The sequence below is a fragment of the Humulus lupulus genome, chromosome 1 (assembly GCF_963169125.1).
Source record: "Humulus lupulus chromosome 1, drHumLupu1.1, whole genome shotgun sequence".
In the NCBI taxonomy this organism is placed as follows: Eukaryota; Viridiplantae; Streptophyta; class Magnoliopsida; order Rosales; family Cannabaceae; genus Humulus; species Humulus lupulus.
Window position 1 is genome coordinate 167,719,847 of NC_084793.1, and position 16,091 is coordinate 167,735,937.

Genomic DNA, 16,091 nt, shown 5'->3' on the forward strand with positions numbered 1-16,091 from the left:
CAATATAAACAATTAATGAGAAATCCCAAAATGAAACAACGGAAAATTACCTAAGAGTGATACACTTATTGACACCAGAAAACATATACAAATGTCAAAAAGTAGCACGCCTGATAACGAGCAGCGGCAGTAAAAAGATTGACGGTAGCAACAAATAAGTCTTCATTTTCTTCAGATTGCTCTAGTAGAATAAAGCTTACATAATATTTCAAATCAGCAACCTAGACGGTGTATTAATTAAAATATATTAAATGAGAAACAATGGGTCAGTTGTTCAAATAAAAAAAATTAATGATCAGGAAAGAAAATGCATTAACTCAAACACGGTAAACCTGTTTATCATCTAGACCAAAGCTGCTTGCAGAAAAATATGGTGGCAAGAAATCTGCTGTCATCAACAACATTGATAGTACTTTAGTTGCGCCAATCTGTATGGCCTACATGGATAAGTTAAAACTCCTTAGTAAAATGTAGTAAAGATTGCCAAAAATATAGAAATAGCCAGTCTACATACAACCATTAAACCATAAAAAGGGTCCAAAGCATATAAAGGATACAGACAAGTTTGTCCTAGGCTGTGTGCTCAGCACAATTTCTCATTAATAATGATGGAAACCTTGCACTTAATGCCATAGTCAATCTATAATTAGATCCATTTTACATGAATAGACTTTCACGTTTTAGCATGGGGATACACCAATTGAAGTCAAGCATGACGAAACAAATGCAAGTAAAACTATGTCGTATCCATCCCGTCAATATCAAACAAGGTTTATGATCAAAATATCTTTTAAAAAATAAAATACTTTCCTCAGTTTTGTGTACTTTCTGTGTAGTGACTAAACATCAGCAACCCTCAGCAGAGGAGACAAAAGAATATACTACTATAAGATCTTTACCCAAATAGACAACACACACACATTGTAAGTCTTCCTCCATCAACAGCAAATTGCTAGAGATTTTCACTGAATCAATGAAGTTTACTTATGATATGAAACTATGAGTTTCATTCGTATTAAAAGCCATGATTGATACCAACAAAATAGATACACACCAAAGATATGCCAAGGTCCAATATAAATGTTTTCTGTGGAAGAAATCACTTCATCGTGTCTCTTTGGGTTTCCTCAACCAAAGAATTTAGGGACTGCCCCTTCTTTTTGTATCTACCATTACTGGATAGTGTGCTTCAATATATATTAATATATACATATACACATATACAATTTACATGCACAATCCACAAAATGTTGGTGATGAACGAATGTGTGAGTCTAAACTGAGAAAATCAGAAGACCAAAAAGGAAGAAGAACACTAACAAAGTAAAAGAATCTTTAAGTGTTGTTGTTGAATGCATAACAGGCAGAGAAGTTCCCCTCAAATAAGAGGAAACAACATAATATGAAAAAGGTTTTCAGTTCAAGCATCGAGAGAATCCTTACAGGATTGCGAAAATAAGATACCAAGGAGACAACAACAGCAACTACAGATATTGGTTTTATTGCAGATGACAAAATTGATTAAAGAAAGATGGGGAGGCTGGAAGATGTATCCTGAAAAATTTAAATAACAGAACATCAACTCTTGTAATTAAAAAGTACTAATCACAGAATCAACAAAACTCATAAAGAGAGAATTCTATTAACAAAGGTATATTTTGCAGCTTTAGACAAACAAATTTTTTGAATTCTTGCCCAAAAAATAGTTAGTCAAAAGATCATAATATAATTACTCTTCTTTGCAGCAAATAAGGTTAATAATTCGCAATCCTCAAAAGGAGTAGCTCTCAAAGTTAGCATGTAGTTTGCTTCCAGAAGGCCTGAGGTTCAAGTCCCCGCACAAGCACTTCTCATAGCAACTGTTATAGTTTCCCACACCCTAAATATTGTAAAGTTAGGGGGGAACCCCAGTTTCGAACTTGGGCTCGCTAAGCAGGCCTATAGGATTTCTGGGTATAAAATATTTTTGCTATGAGAACAATGTTCAGATTTAACTACAGCTAATAACCATAGCACCAAAAATTGCCAACATCTATGTTACTAATTCCAACTTGGGCCAAGAATAAAAAAAGTAGCCATCTGTTAATGGACAATGTACCTTAGGAAATTTGGCAAGCACATTGTATAGAATATCCAAAATAGATGATATAGCAAGTGATAAACCTTCAATTTTCGTGACATCAAAGAGACGGCTAACATGAAGTTTCTGCAAGATAAATGGAAAAAAACAAGACAAAAGAAGAAAAAGATTATAGGAAGAAAAATGCTCAAATCAGTGAAGAAACAAAATTAAATAGCAAATTCTGACCAAACAGAATCAGAGCATTCAGACCTCCAATGCTTGTGAAGTCCTGCAAACAATCTGAAAAAGAGCACTATGGATTGAAGAATCAGAAGTAACATGTCCTAGATGACCCCAACCAGCTTTCCAGCGTATGATGTCAACGCGATACCTTTTCTAATCAGTTTAAGCACCTAAAATAGATTTTTTTAAAAAGAAAGAAAATCAGACTGGCCTGTAAAGAACAACCAGTCTTTAAAATATTGACCTCTGATGTGTGTAGAACTATATTAAACTTGGAAAATCGAACTAAAGGCCTTACCTCAAGGAACCATTAGAGCCAGTATCAAGAATATTTGTTTTTAAAGCCACATCAAATAAATTTTCCTTAATAGCTGCTGCAGAAACATATGAAGGGCGACTGACCAAAAAAAAAAACAATGTAAAAGTCATCATAATCAGAAGTAAGGCTTCAGGAAAGCAAACAATTTAAGTATATGCCAAGAGGCCCACAAAACATTTTAATACCGTGAAGTTATGGGGTTTGTAGCATTCAAGCACTTAAATGCCTTATTGAAATAATTGCATCAGTAAATCTTCTCATAAGAAATGTGCTGGTGGAAAAGTATAACGATATCTTTATACACAAATTTTTTTAGTCAAAAGAAAATGACATAACTATGATGCTCTTGGTGACCTTAACTACTAGCTAGAGAGAGGTCAATATAGAGTTACATCCTAAATTTATATATATAAAATGTAACTGTTCTAGCATGTGATTTACACATTCAATCTCTATTTATCTTTCCAACACTCATTTTCTCTCATAAAAAATAATCTTAAGTTATTAATTTTATTCTCAAGACCTGAAAGAGAATATAAATTTTTAGTACATGTAAATATATACAGTACAAATTATTCAGATTTCCTCTCTTCATTCTCTTCTACCACTCTAATTCTTCTTTCATCTATATTTTCTACTGATTCTGTTATTTCTTTATAAATTCCTCTTTTTCTACTATTCTGCTCTCCAATCATCTTCTTTATTCTCCTTCCCCACCATGTCCTATATCGCTCAACTACTAGCAAAACATCAGAACAAGGAATATATATAGTTTCATAATCATATATAACTCATGCTAAAAATAAATGTTTTTTTCTTAAAAAAAAAAAAGGCATTGGTGATTTACATTGTGAATGTGAGTACTAAAATTAACACTCGTGTCATAACATAACAAAATTATGAAGATTTTAACTCACCAATAAAGCAACATACTATAACATATACATAAAAATGGAACAATACCTAATAAATGTGATGAATCTTACAAACTCAATAGCGTACACATCAACTACTAGTTCCAAGACAGCAACCTTTCCCCTCTTTCTGCCCAATTTAAAACAGAGATGCATTAGGTAAACCCACTAGAAAAACAATGTACAAAAAAATGAATGACCTAATAAAAATATTCATAAGACAATAATTATTATAACCTTCTGGAGTAGTAAAGCCTATCAAAATGGAAAATTTACTAAAGAGGCAGAAAAGTTCCAACAAAATAACCAAGAGAAAGAGTAATGTATTTGGCCAATGTTTGGTAAGAAAAATTTACTAAAGAGGTAGAGACTAACATTTGGTAGGACCTAATTCAAGAAGAGTAATATGTTTGACTATTTTTGGATCACTCTCTGAATATATATACATATATATATAAAATGAATTAAAATCTCAAAATTCAGATTAGTATCCAAATTCAATCCTATTTAAACTTTCGAAAATTAATTCTCAGCATAAAAACCATATATAAACAAAAGAATAAACTAAAGGGAACAATGCTAGATACAATGCTATATCTATATATATATATATAGATAGATAGATTGAAATTGAGAGGTTATTATTAATTAAATTTTTCTAGAACACTTGAAGCAAATAGGATTACACACTAGGTAAATAGTTAGCTGCAACTGCACTAATTTGATCATATTATAGATCAATATCTAATAGGATAAAAAGACAATAAAATATTGGTATGGTTTTACTACCCCAGAACTAATTTTTTTTGTCAACAATAAAATAAGGGGCCAAAACATGATTAGAATGGTAAAATGAGACACTTGAAAGTTAAAAGGGCCAAAGTTAGAATGGTAGGGCATAAATAAATAGGGGCAATGGAGACCCGAGTATATCCCCAACAACAAAAAAGCCACAACCAACAACAGATCATAAAAACTTCTATAATGCTTTTTTTTAATGCAAAATGAATGTCCAAAAAGCAACATGCCACCTTCACAGATCAAAACAGGAAAGGGAAACTTTTCTAGAGCAATTATTATCATATTCATCATCTATCTCATATAACGGTTACATGAAAGGACTGTAAAGCCAAAGCGGTAATCATAGCTGGTTTGTAGTTATGGTGTTCAGCCAAAGATTCATACACATAAAGTTGGTCTTACATAATAAGATCTATTGCTGAGCTCTATTAGTTTGTGTAGAGCGGAAAACATTTGAATATTCAATATTGACTGTCGAGAATTGTTAATGGAAATTAACTATGGACAATTTAAGTTTTTCCTACTATCTAGAGACAGTGTAATAAGGAAGATATTAAAGGACATATCTTGAATCAGGTTGAAAGAGTGGTCAGTTTTGCCTTTTCTCTGAGATGCCAACACGAAAGCAAAGCTTTAATCATCAGGTGGGAAATCATCATCTGAGGCATTCTCAAAAAGGGAACCCAAAGTTTTCCTCAAAATGCTAAAAGTTTTGTTGTCCTGAATCCAAACAGGAATGCTAATTAGAACTGGCAGAAAGAGACCCAAATGGCTTGAGCTCAGAAAACCTAAAGTTTATGATTAGTAATTTAGTATATACCTGAGTTTTCCTTTTTCAGAGACTCCTCCAATCGAGTAATCTTATCTCCGCAAGCTTTCTCATGGTCTGACATCATACTCTTTTCTTTCTTCCCTGATGTCATTTATTTACAACAAGACTACTTTAATTACATTTCTCTACAAGGGAATGAAAAGAGTAGTGCCCTGTAAACTTACTCATTTGTTCATATCACTTTAAAAGCCTTTCCTTCTCTTCTTCAAACTTGGAAATGGTATCTGACACCAGAAAATGAATCTATATAACTTATTATTGTCACTAATCTTACCCATATAGCATGTTGGTAAGTAAGAAAATATAGAATAAGAATAAAAAAAATGTGGATCTAACTAATGTATTAGAACATGAGCCAATACAATCTCAGAAACAAAATTTAAAGAGTTCAGTCCAAATCACATGTCCATTTTTTTGTCTCCATAATCATTGAATGGAGAACATATCATGTTATGAATTGAAACACCAAATGTGGAATTAATTTAAATTTAAATAAGAGAGAATACCTTTCAACACTTGCAAATGGGTGCTTTTTCCTTGCAAAATTGCTCATAAAGTGTTTGGAACTTGGAAGTTTCCTTTTTCAAACAGTTCTCAAACTACAAATACGAAAAACATGTGATCAAGAGGTCAAAAAAATTACAATAGACTAACAGAGTATCCGCTATCGCTGAATTCCAAGACCACTAAAGAGAAACAATAAGCTAAGAGATGAACGAAGAGAAAATTCCACTGCCAAACAGAGTATCTGCTATCGATGAATTCCAAGACCACTAACAAAAGAGGTACAAAACTAAAAATTGGCTTATAGGAAAAAAAAAACAAAAATATAATAGAGCTTCTTCTATTTTTGTAAACAATTAGTAGATTGAAGCGAACAAGGTTCAAAAATAGATCCCCACTTTTTAATTATCTTTCATTCCAATACAAAATAGCAAATCAAACTCATAGACACGCTTCAACCATTATCAAATATAACCATTATAAATAAGTAAGCAATCCAATTCACCAACATGCATTACAGTAGTCATTATGCTAAGTTAAGATAATTTCAGCAGCCATGCTAAGTAAAGGTAAGACCATTTTTGAACTATTGATTGGCCTTTCTTTCAAAAAATTTAAGTTTTGTAACTTTGTACAGTTTTGAGTTAACCTATTTTGTTGAAAGGAGAATCAAAATAAAATTTATCAGTCACTTTTTCTATACAGAATGAAGTTTCATTTACTGAGACTGTCAAGCAAGAACACAAAATCAAAAAGAAAAAATATATATAAAAGCCATCCATAAGAGTGCCAATGTAGAACTTAAAACAATGATTACCATGTCAAGACAAACTAATTGAATACTTTTCACACATCTAAATTCAAAAGGGAGATAGGGGCATTGGTAAGAAGATTAAATGCTTTAATTCAATGGACCATTCATATACCGAACCACATTGGAACATTGAGAGGTTTAAGTTCTGGTTTAGAGTTTCAACATCATGTATTGTAACTCATCTTGCAAGGAATTAATATATCCAAATGATTAAACAATTGAACTTTTTGTAGGTGATTTCATTTCTAACATTTATTTTAGGTGGTTTTCAAAGAGAAACATACTTCAACTCATTCATAGCACTCACAACTGATGCATACTTGCATCGAAGAAATTTCAACTATAAGAAAATCCAAAAGTACCACTAATGCACTTTTATTTTATACTAAATAAGCCATTTGTTGATAAGCATCATCTTAAATCGACTATATATGAATAAGAGCAAAAATATAAGAGAAAATATTAGGCAAAATGTGACTTGAAGTAAATCAGCAAAAGCAACCAAGAATGAATACAATAATACATTTTTAATAGAGTTATTTTACTGTGTTATGGAAAGTAGACTTTCTTGTAGTTAAAAGCAAACCAAGTTAGTCTCAAATTATAAAATATCCATGCTTTGTTGGAGAACTATAAAATTATTTATATGAAGTTTCTTAGTGACTTTCCCTCCCCAGTGACTTTTAGTTATTTTGTTTCTAATTAGTTCATTTATTTTGAATAAAAAATGAAACTAATACTTCCTTCTGTGATGTGAGTTTTTTTGGAGGTGTAACAGGCACCAAAATTATCCAATAAAAAACGTAGAATTTTGTTAAGAAGTTAACTAGAACAACTACTTACTTATTAGCTACTATATTTAAAATTTAATTACTTGATGCTCAAACAATTGAGTACATAATTAGAGCAGAAGGACAATTGTAATAATTGAGTACATAATTAATCAACTTTTTAATTAATGTGGTGAGACTTTATAAAAATTAATTACAGAGAATAATTGAATCAAGAAAAAATATATATTATATGCAAATTAAATAATGTACGTGTAGTGGCTTCTTTTTTTTTATTTTTGTTTGTTTGAAAAATGTAGTGGCTTCTTTATTATGTACATTAAAAGAGACAACTTGCAAATTACTAGAACACTTGCACTAGAAACCAACATCACAAACTACAATTCATAAACTAAAAAACACAGGAAATGACAGAGAAACAACTACTACCAGAATAGACTAAGCATTCTAATCATTGACGTTATTATTGTCCCAATCCACTGAACCAGAAAATACCACTTTTTTTAGCATACCCACAAACATGATTTGGATTAAAAAAAACACTTTGGATTAAAAAAGCTTTGGGAATTTATGTTTGTTTTGTTTAAAAATTATCTGAAATCCCACAAAATTTTCACTGCTCTCATTTTTTTCCTTCTTCATTTTCAAATCTGTCTTCATCTCTCTCTCTCAAAAAAGAAAAAAGAAAAAAAAAAAAAGAGAACTCTAGGCAAAGAATACCCATACTGCTTTTGTCTGTGCACCCAACCAAATCAACCAGGACTTGTTAAAGACAAGGAAAATTCCTAAATCTCAACAGAATTGCAAGACCAAATGTAGGAGTTTTTTTTTTTATATTAACTGAACTTGAAGATGAGAAGAAAACCGTGGGATTAGCAATAGAAGGCTCAGAGCTAAATCATGTTCACTCATTACTAATCAAGTAGACTTGAAAAGAAAAGCTGAAAATAATGAATCTCCTTTACTCTATTCCAAATAACAGAGGTATGTTTTAGATAATGGGTATTTTAGGAACTAATTGATTATCATAAAAATAGAGCAATTAGACTAAGAGACAAAAGGATTTGAATCATATCCTTGATCATGGGAGCTTTAATTTTTTTCTACGAAATAAAAATTAAACAAAGCAACATTGTTAACTACTATTTTAAAACGTATATTGTTCACTGAGACTATGCATCTTTTCTATCTCCTCTACCTTTTCTCTGTCTCAAGACTTATATTATTAGCCTAGAAATATATAGCTCACCCTCTAAAACTATCTTGAATACTTCATTAAACCAAAGGGCTCATACAACATATTCTATTTGTCCAAGCTCATAATGTATATACAGTTTCTTTGCATCATTTTGTCATACACTTTTGGGGCATTGACCATTAGTGCAAGAGTAACATAGACCACAGTTACCTTACACTACCTTGAACCTCAATACAAACAAACATTCCAAAAACTAACCCAGAACTTTTTCAAAGAAGCAAAGGACAATAGATATAAGGCAAGAAAACCTACCTCTGGAACCAGAGCAGAGGAGACCGACGACAGATTAGCGGCGGCGTGCAGCTTCAACAATCGTTTGGGTGCCTTGGGTTCAATATCACTGTATTGTTACAAAATAAGAAATTCGGGTAAGAAGAAACAACACTTGTAATACTGCTACTGAACAAAAACCATTTTAGAAATTTCTTTTTTGGTTATTGGGGGAAAAATATATGAAAGCAAGGTGGGATATTTGAGGGATCAGACACAAATATTGCTATATCCATCCGTATTATAAAATACATGCTACAAGAACAACTAAAATACAAACAACAATACCTCACTAGACCGAGAAGCAGAGATGGCTTGAGCTGAGCAATGGCGATGGAGAAACTCGATGGTGCAGAAGCCGAGCTGGGTTTTTATAGGTCTTCCTTGGGAGGGGATCGGTGCAAGGCTTAGGGAAGGAGAGGAGAAGAAAAGGGTCTACGTGGCTGAACTGGTATTAAGGTGTGATATATAGACAAACTGGGCAGTGCACAAATAATCTCATGAAACAAGATATTTGTTTGGGTTTGGTCCCTTTATCGTCATCTCATCACCCTTCCTGGAATCTATGTTTACCAGTACTAGAAATGGAGATGTTAAGGGGTAGTGGTGAGAGAATGAAGGCATACAAGATTTCTAGGGCTTCAGAGAGAGATTGGAAATTTTTAGAGAGACATAAAGTTGGGTAAAGAAAAAAAAAGTAAAGCTTATCAGTAGCGTAAAGAGGGAAAAATAGAAAGAAAAAAAAGCACCAACTCTCAAAATTTTAAGTGTCCCGCCCATAATTTCATTCCCACATAACATAATACTTTTTTAATAGTATTATATTCTAGTGTTGTAGTAAGCCTATTCCGTTGTAGTGCTGCCAACTCCATATCATGCGTTGGATAGCGTTGCTCGTACTCCTTTAGCTGCCTTATGGCATAGGCTATCACCTTTTCATTATGCATCAGCATGCAACCCAACCCTTGCTTCAACACATTGTAGTAGACTAAAAATTTATCATTGGGTGTCGGTACGCAGAGTATTGGTGCTGAGCACAGCTTGTCCTTAAGCAACTGGAAGCTTTCTTCACATCTATCATTCCAGTTGAATCTTTACTGTTTCCTGGTCAGGTTGGTGAGTGGAGTGGCTATCTTAGAAAAGCCATATACGAACCTCCTATAATAACCTGCTAATCCCAGAAAGCTCCTTACTTCAAATGCATTCTTCAGTCTTGGCCAATTCTTCATGGCCTCTACCTTTGATGGGTCTACTGCAACTCCATCCTTGGATATAATGTGCCCGAGGAACGTCACTTGTCAAAGCCAAAACTCGCATTTCTTGAACTTGGCGTAGAGTTGATGCTCCTTTAATCGTGAAAAAATCAACCTCAAATGTTCTTCATGTTCGACATCATCCTTGAAGTATACTAAGATGTCGTCGATGAACACTACGACGAATTTATCTAAGTAGTCCTTGAAGACCCTATTCATCAAGTCCATAAACGCGGCTGGAGCGTTGGTGAGATCGAAAGACATAACTAAGAAGTCGTAATGCCCATAACGAGTTCTAAAAGCTGTCTTAGGAATATCTTCTCCCCGCACCTTGATCTGATTGTACCCGGACCGTAAATCAATCATTGAAAATACGGTCGCACCTCGGAGTTGATCAAACAAATCGTCAATCCAGGGTAGCAGGTACTTATTCTTGATTGTTACCTTTTTCAGCTCGTGGTACTCTATGTACATCCGCATACTTCCATCCTTTTTCTTCACGAATAGCATCGGTGCTCCCCATGGCGAATGGCTTGGTGCCCGGTACTAATTCTATCATGAAGTCAATTTTTAGAGTCGGTGGCAACCCTGGCAAGTCATCGAGAAATACCTCTTGGAATTCTCTTACAATACGAACGTCTCCAACCTTAAGTGGTGTTTCCTTTACCACATCCATGATGCTGGCTAAGAATGCTTGGCACCCTTTTTCTACCACTCTTTGGGCTTTGAGAGATGATATTAGCGGTGTACGTAGTTCTAAATCTTGTCCCATGAAACATAATCTTTGGCCGTCAGGAGTCTGGAACATCACCTTCTTGCGTTTGCAGTCGATGGTTGCACCATGCCATGCTAGCCAGTCCATGCCTAGTATTACGTCGAAGTCCTTGATCTCCAGTTCTATCAGGTTTCCTTCCAGTTCTATGCCCTCAATCTTGATCGGTACGCCTCGTACTATCCGTGATGATAGAACTACTTTGCCCGAAGGCAACTCGATTACAAACCTAGTTCTAAATCTTTCACAAGATTTGTCTACTTTTTCAATCATTCCTAACGAGATATACGAATGAGTGGCTCTTGAATCAAATAATACAGATCGTATATTATTGAGGATAGAAACCTGACCTGTGACCACCTTATTGCTAGCATCAGCCTCTCCTTGGGTTAAGGAAAAAACCCTGGCAGGAACCATCTTATCTTCCTTTTTCCCTTCTGACTTGAGCTGAGGACATTCTTTCTTTCGGTGTCCCTCTTGACCATAGTTGTAACATCCTTTGGTGTTTGCCTGGCATTCCCCAGGATGTTTCCTTTGGCACTTAGCACATGGCGGGTACTCTACATAACCCAACCTACTTCCTCCATTATTTGTACGTGCCCTTTTATCGTTGTCGGACTGTTTATTATTAGGATGCCTTCTTTTCTGACCGTTGTTGTTGTTGTTGCTGGACTGATTATTGCTGTTGTGGTTGTTGTTCCGACTTGTCTGAGATTGACCCTGCCGTCTAGGCTCAGGCTTACTGGATTCTTCTTTACTAACATTAGCCTGCAGCCTTTCTACTTCTATTGCCATCTCTAGAACGTCAGCATAAGTAGTATTTCCCGGGTTTGCTAACTTAACCCCTAGCTCGATCTTCGGTCGAAGTCCTCTAACGAACTTAGACACCCTCAGATAGTCGGTTGGAACCATTTCTGGTGCGAACTTAGCCAAACGGTCGAACTGCTGAGCATACTCTGCCACTGATAAACTTCCTTGCTTCAGGCCAGCAAACTCCTCAACTCTTAAAGCGAGTACAACCGAATTATAGTACTTTTTGTGGAACAGCTCCACAAATCGAGTCCAAGTCATGGTGGAAACATAATGCGTCTGCTGGACTAAGTCCCAACATATCCTGGCATCTTTCTTGAGCAAGGAAGAAATGCAAGATATGCGGTCTGCGTTGCTGAGATTCATATGTTCTAGGATTGGCTCTACATTTCTGAGCCATTCTTCTGCCTCGAACGGGTTTGTTGTCCCTTCAAAGTTTGGAGCGTGTTGCTAACGAAACCACTCATAGATTAGCTCCATGTGCTGAGCTGGGTATGGCGCATGGTTCGCCATTGGCCATCCCTCATAAGGACCTACTTGATGGGGTACTTGAGCCATTTGCTGAGGCTGTGGTTGCAGCGAAGGCGGAGGCTGAGTCTGTTGTCGCTGTTGCTGTAGTAATTCCTCCACTTGTTGTTGTAGTCTTGCAATTTCCGTAGTGTTGTCAACTGATGGCGACGACGGCAGCGATGCTCTCTCATTAGCAGCGGCATTGGTTGCACTCCTCCTTCTGCAAACTGTAGGGGCCTCATAAGTTTCAGGAGTGGCGCTTTAGGCATTGGCGTTGTTGCAAGGAGATCTTCTGAGCGACATCTTCACCAAAAGTTCTAATAGTTGAGAACATGTTAGAACTTACCCTAATAGGCTCTAAGGCAAAACCTAATCTATGTAAACATAACTCGAACCTATTAATTATGACTTCTTATGAAAAAAAATATGTGAGCCTTCTTTATAATTAGGGTGTGTTTCCAAAAAAAATTTTAAAAAATAAGCCATCTTTATTTTTTTTCTAATTGTGTTTCTAATTATCCTATATGACTTAATTCTCAGGCTCGGAACTCATCGTTGTTCCAAAGTTAACCATACTGAGGGAGGGCTGGGATCAGTAAAATCGTTCCCACTACTATGGCCCCCTAACTCTCAATATAGAAACTTGGTTCATTGATTTGTATCCACCCTCACCGAACTTAGTCATTATTTATTTTATTTATTATTTATTATGATTGCCAAAAAAAATCAAACTCATACATGTCATTCAAAAGTAACAATGATATTTATGTGGAAAAATATTTTCACTAAGTACAATCATAAATGCAAAATAAAACAATAAACAAATAAATAACAATAAACTAACATAATAAAAATCAGGCTATTAAAATAAACGTAAACATAATAAACATAAACATGATAACTATAACATAAACACTTATATCGGTGGTTAGATTCGGAGCTTGAGCGTGTGTATCGAGGAGAACATCATGCGAATGAACCGTTGCTCTGATCCCAACTGTAACGACCCAACTATTCTAGACCTTGGACCATTAATAACTACTATACTAATCATAAGAAAACGTACATATGAAAACATCATAACTTTATTATATAAAGAGAAGGTTTGAATACATAAATACTTTACTTAGGATATTGGATCCCATTGTTTTGAAAATAAAGCAAAACATAACTTAAATAAATGGGTTACAAAATCAAGTGCGGAAAATAATACATGGAAATCATAATTTAAAGACTTAAAGACTTCATCCTCTAATCAAACGCTCAGTCCATCGATTCCATCCAGCCTCAATACACAACCCCAAGCTGCCAAGAACCTTTCCGCCGCCATAGCTATTTTTCTGCGCATATAAACATAAAAGAATGAGCCTAATGCCCAACAAGGAAAAACTAACAACATAAATCATATACATAAAATTCATATCATAACATATGCTATATCATAAACATATGTCATATACTACTACAATGGCCATTATATTACTTGGGGCTTGTTAACTAATCAAGTCATATGCCCATTTGATTTGTGAGGCTTGATAGCTAAGCAAGTCATATGCCCATAAATTTGTTGGGGCTTGTTAGCTATACAAGTCATATGCCCAAGTCTATTAACATACATAATATAACATTTCATAACACAACATAAGATATCATATAACATATAAAATCCTACCCTATTCTCCTTACCAATATACCGGGATATGAGAACAATATCGGGACTTTGGAACACTCCTAAAAACCATAATAGAAAAGTGAGTATACTAAAGAAAAAGGATGAAAAGAATGAACTACACCATCGAAAGGATACTTACCAACAACAATCTTACGTTCAAGATCTTCGATTCCTAACCAAGAATAAAGAATACGAGTTAGGATTTTGAGTAGAAAAACTATAAGAACAACACATAAAGGAACTAGAAGAAGGAATACGTCGAATGCTTCTATAACCGAACTACACCTCGAACCGAAATATACTACAAACCTTACTTCCTGAGTGTTTATTAAGGTTATAAGGATAAAGCTTACAACCCCAACCCAAGTGTTTATCACTCTAAAATAACCTAACAGCTTGCAGACTCTGAACTTAGCTTGATGAATGAATAAATGGCTGGGTACTAGGTCCTATTTATAGAGTTCAAGAATGAAAAGATCTTTATTTAGCTTGAATAAAATAATGGCTTTTTAATTGAAAAATCTTTGAATAATCGTTCAGCAGAGGCTGAAGACTCGGTCAAAAAGATTATGGATTTATCAAGAGGTTAAAGAATAAATTAAGCTCGGTTTCAAAAACATTCAAAAATCTAGCACTACAGCCGATATATCGCCCCTAGTAGGTGATATATCGCCTGGGATAATATGCCCGAGGCTCGTCGAGGTGGCTGTCCGAAGTTACGTGTTTTTGGTATCCCCGTATAGCAATATATTGCCCCTAGTGCTGCGATATATTAGCATACGCTGAAATATTATACACATAGTTGCACTTTTTTAGCCTAATTTGAATTGAGTAAACAACCTTGACTAAGTCCTCTAACGATTTCAAAGCTGTTGGCAGACCCTAGGATATTCAAATATTACTCTTATTAAATTTATTCCTCAAAATATTTAATTATTCATTAAACATACACATATCAAGTGTCATTTCCTTATTGGGTTTATCTAAACCTTATATTATAATAAATATCACCTTCATAATCAGTCATATTAATTAAACCTTAGGTTATAATTAATATTCTTAAACTATAGGGTAAACTTATAAAATCTACAAGTGTTACTACGAGTGTCCAACTAAATCGCGGTTTGAACCAAAATCCACAGTCATAAAAATACTACAACTATTACTATTACTACTACTGTCTAACTAGCTAAGTAAAGTTCTTGGACTCTACAGAGTCGCGACCCTAGGCTGAAACAGAGAGCAAAGCATTTCTGGAATTTAGGCGGGCCGCGACTTTCCAAGTAGTCGCAGCGCTTGGAAAATTAATTTCTGGAGGAATTTGAGGTGGGTCGCGACTTGCCCAAGCTGGGTCACGGCGCACTTGTGGCAGACAGAAGGAAAAAGGCTTAAAAATTGTTTTTCTGAAATATTCTCTCATTTTTTCAAATTTTCTCATTCCAAATCACATTTCCTTAAGAAAAGCCTCTATAATTTTTCCCTCTTTTCTTCTATTTCAAATTCTCTTTATCTATTTTTCTTATTTCTACTTCGTATTTCTTTCATTATTTTTTTCTAACCCTAATTTGTATTCTATTGGTACGTAGTGAGGAATTGAAGGAGAGGGTGGCAAATTTTTCAACTTTCAAGGCTTGTAAGTTTCTCTTTTTGAAGTTTTCCTTGAGTTGCATTTATATTAAGAGATTGCCTTGGATTTTTGGATTGTTTGTGTGGTATATTGGGTGTTATTGGGTGAAATGTTTTGGGAGATTTTAGTATGGAAATTTCAGAGTTTCAGGGGAAGTGCTGCAGAGATTTTTGTGTGCCATTTTTTAAAAAATTGTGAAGGTATGGGACCAAAGAATACTAGTCGCCCTTCCTCATCCCGTTCCCAACCACTCCAAACCTAGCCAAACCTGCCAGCACCTCAGCCAATTTTAGAATATGATCCCACGTGTTTCATTAACAAGGATGCCCATGATCTTTATCAAAGGCTATCTGAGCAGCTAGTTATTCAAGAGCGTGGGATGGACATTAAAGAAGAACTATACCCTAATGACACTTATCATATTATTAGGAATGAAACTTTACGCTGAGGTTGGCAATTGTGTTATGGATGATAAGATGCTAAAAGCCAATTTCTCCTTCGTTTATGAGTTTTACGCCAATTTTCCAGGGGTTGTAAATAGAAAGGTGTTTGTTAGGGGCATTTCAGTTGAATGCGCCATTGATAATATTGATGCCTTATTTAATGTACCTAAGTTATCTCCAAAAGAGGATGAGTATT

At 34.7% G+C, this 16,091-nt stretch overlaps 2 long non-coding RNA genes across 3 annotated transcripts; both read right to left on the reverse strand.

The window, feature by feature from the left end:
• Positions 1–1,502: 1,502 nt before the first annotated feature.
• Positions 1,503–3,673, reverse strand: LOC133822283 (uncharacterized). Of its 2 annotated transcripts, none has more exons than XR_009887823.1 (3): positions 3,588–3,673; positions 2,164–2,702; positions 1,503–1,554 (listed from the first exon to the last, which is right to left on the reverse strand). It is a non-coding gene; the product is annotated as an uncharacterized LOC133822283 (long non-coding RNA). The 2 variants fall into 2 exon arrangements; XR_009887821.1 differs by lacking the exon at positions 1,503–1,554 and having other exon boundaries at positions 2,104–2,206; positions 2,333–2,702.
• Positions 3,674–4,614: 941 nt separating this feature from the next.
• Positions 4,615–5,397, reverse strand: LOC133822293 (uncharacterized). The gene is made up of 3 exons (XR_009887840.1): positions 5,336–5,397; positions 5,160–5,252; positions 4,615–5,059 (listed from the first exon to the last, which is right to left on the reverse strand). It is a non-coding gene; the product is annotated as an uncharacterized LOC133822293 (long non-coding RNA).
• Positions 5,398–16,091: the final 10,694 nt, after the last annotated feature.